This window comes from Peromyscus maniculatus, chromosome 14, assembly GCF_049852395.1.
Source record: "Peromyscus maniculatus bairdii isolate BWxNUB_F1_BW_parent chromosome 14, HU_Pman_BW_mat_3.1, whole genome shotgun sequence".
NCBI lineage: Eukaryota > Metazoa > Chordata > Mammalia > Rodentia > Cricetidae > Peromyscus > Peromyscus maniculatus.
Window position 1 is genome coordinate 24,655,689 of NC_134865.1, and position 3,476 is coordinate 24,659,164.

Genomic DNA, 3,476 nt, shown 5'->3' on the forward strand with positions numbered 1-3,476 from the left:
TGTTCTCAGATTTTCCACAGCTTTTATTTCAAACAAGATAGTTTGATTTTTAGCTTTATTTTAGTTCAGAAAACTTACCTTTTCTCTAATTACAAACATCAAGGTATTATAGATCTACGGATACTAATTTGAAAGAGAAATATGCAAAGAAGATAATCAGCAGAAGGAAAACATAATCCAAAAAATGGACAAGTATACATCTGATAAATAATTAAATCAGCATTATGTAAATAACCAAAAAATAAATAAAAGTCATCCAATCAGAAATTAGATAAGTAAAGAATGGGAAGTCCTCAAAACAGACATATAATATGATGTGCAACATCTTTCACGATAAGGGAAAAACAGTCAAAGCTATAGTAAGATTCCACCTGTATGATTTGAGTATAAAAACTCCTCCATGGGCTTCTGTGTTTGAAGACTTGGTCCAAAGTTGGTGGCAGTGGTTGGGAAGGTTGTAGAAACTTTGATATCTCTGGTGTGAGGATAGGAGCATGAGATTTATAATCTATCCCTGCTTCCTGTCTGTATGATTCCTGTTAATGAAGATACGACCAAGCATCTTCATGTTCCTGATGCGCTAGGCTTGCGCTACTCCCACAACCATGCTTCCCTGTAATGATGGACTGTAATCTGAAAGTATGAGATAAAACGAACATTTCCCCTGCATAGTTTCTACTTAATTTCCTCCCTTTAGTTATGGCAACAAGAAAAGTTACTAATTGTTCTGGTGGAAGTTCCACTCAGCCCCTGGCATCCATATACCCAAAGAGTCTGGAATGTTCTGTTGGAAGCTCCACCTCGACTCCCCTCCCCCATCTCTCTCTCCCCAAACCCTGCTCTGTATCAAACCCACCAAACACCACCGCTCCTTCCCTAGAGATGCTCAAGACCACTTCCACCGGGCATTTAAACTGAACTGCATCCCAGAAAACAGACAATTGATTTTTTGGTCTCTCTTCCCTGTCTCCTCTCTTGGGGGCCAGAAAATCATCCGGGAATGCTTTACCCATTAAACCGGGACTTTTTCTAATTCACTTTTATTTGGTCTAATTTGGATTGCTGCGTCTGTGGAGAGGCTTATCAGTAATCAGAAACTTTTCACTAATATTGAAAATAGATACCCAGAAGTGGGGTCATCACTGTCACTACCTGACTGTGTTGCTCATAGGCCTGTAAGACTGATTTTAATGAGGAATGTGGAAAAGTTTAGAACTCTAGGTGAGGGAAGCCCTAGAAGGCTGTGAGCAGACCTTAATGGAACATTCTGAGATAAGCTTGAAAAAACCAGTGCAGATGGAAGTGTGGACAGGGAAGACTATACTCAAGAGGTTTCTGAGGGCAACATGGAGTCTATCAGGAATTGGACTAGAAGCTATTCATGCTAGAGTTGGTCAGACTCTGAATTCATTCATTTTATGTCTTGAAAATATGCATGAGGATGAATTAAAAAGTAGTGGGCTAGGTTGTTTGGCAGAGGAACTGTCAGGACATTATTATATCTGTTATATTTAATGAGGTTTACAATGAAAATTTAAAGGAGTAAGCTTGGAATCATGCAATTTAGTGAAGATATGATTGTAAATGAAGTTGTAGGAAAGAGTACATAAGACGGGTTTGGAAAAATTAGTGATAAATGTTGACAGATTAACATAATCACATGATCCATTGGGAAGATAAGAAATGTATCTTCAGGGCAAGCCCCCACTCATGGAGAACTCCGAGGTTTAGCAGTACATATTCATCTGAAAAGAGGATTAATAGGATAAAGCCTCCAGGGTGCTCTGCTGGAACATTGCCTCCTAAGGAATTTGTTTTCCAGTATGAGCCATGAAGGTACACAGAGGCTAATTCAGGTATGATTTAAGGGATCCAGGCTACATCTCTATCTAGTATTAAAAGGACCAAGCAGACACCATAACAGGCTGCTCAGTCTTCTCTCAGAGATCAGGCCTCAATTTCAGTTTCCTGACACTTTGAGCAAGCAGTTTCTGGGAGGGCTGTGAACAAAAGACATAGTCCTAGCAGTAGCTCCCTTTCTGCACTTAGACTGTTCAAGGTTCAGCCAATTGTTTACTGCCTGGGACCTCTCACCAACTTAGAGCTACATGAGTCAAGGACAGAGCCTGGGACACTGAGTCAGCCCCCACAGTCAGTATATGCTAGGCCATACAGCCTCCATAGCAGCTCAAAGACATAGCCTAGGACTTGTCCAGGCCTGCCCCAAAATGGATAACTATAACCCCAAACTAACCCTAGCCAATTAAAAGTTACTAACATGATTGCCACTCACGTAAACCAATCCTGAGTCAGTTTCTATGTAGTCTATAGACCCCCAACTCCCCCCCACACTTGCTTTTAAAACCCTCCCCCATTGCTACTCAGTCTCTACTGCTCTGCTGCTGTGTCAGATTGACAGAGAACCTCAAGTTCACTTGTAGTAAAGACTCTTTGCTTTTGCATCAGACTCAGTCTCTTGGTGGTCTTAGGGGGACTCTGGATATAACAGTATCAGTGTTATGCCCAGATCATGGGGACCCCCAAAAGACCACTACAGAAACCAAATCCAATATGTAAAAGCAAAGAGCCTTTATTTTCAAGCTTGGAGCTTGGACTCCTTGTCTGATGCAGTGGTGAGAGCAGAGAGCCCAGAGCCCAGGCAGGGTGGGGTTTTTATCGTAGCACAGGTTGAGGTGATGGGATTTCCAGGGTTCGGGGCCCTAATTGGCTGACATTTGTCTAGGAGTATAAGAAATGTTTAGAATGTCAGTTATTTCCTCTTAGATGCAGGCCCCACTGGGTGGAGTCAGCTTATGGCTTTTCCTGGGTACAGGTGTGTGTTGCCTGCCAGAAGCTGTGTCTGGGCTTCTAAGCCTGTCATAGCATCTGTGTGGTCAAGTTGTTTTGGGCATGCCCACTCACAATCAAAACTTGGCATCTCTCATGTGGTGCTGATTTTACAAGCACACAAAATACTAAACAAGTCATGGAAATTTGTACCAAGCAAGGTTGTAGAAAGCTTCTCAATGCAGGCAAGGGATGACAGAGCCAGATTTCCTGGAGAAGGTTCTGAGAAGTCACTGCACCAAGCCATGAAGATGAATTGAGACCTCAGGATGCTGGAAATGTTGGGAATCTTGGCCATTCACTAGGGCAGCATCCTCACTGGGTTTCAGTCTCACTTTGATCTGATCTTTCCTGTCTCTACCTCATTCTTTGCTTTTGAATGGGAATGGTTCCTCTAAGACATTGAATGTTGGAAGTATGTGACTTGTTTCTTTTTATTATTATTTTTTAAATTAAAAATAGATTTTTTCATATAATATATTCTGATTACAAGTTTCCTTCCCCCCAACTCCTTTCAGATCCTCCTCAAATCCCCACCCATCCTAATCTACACCCATTCTTTTTCTCTCTCCTTAGAATACAAAGAGAAATCTAAAAATAGTATTAATAAAATAAAATAAAAGCAAACA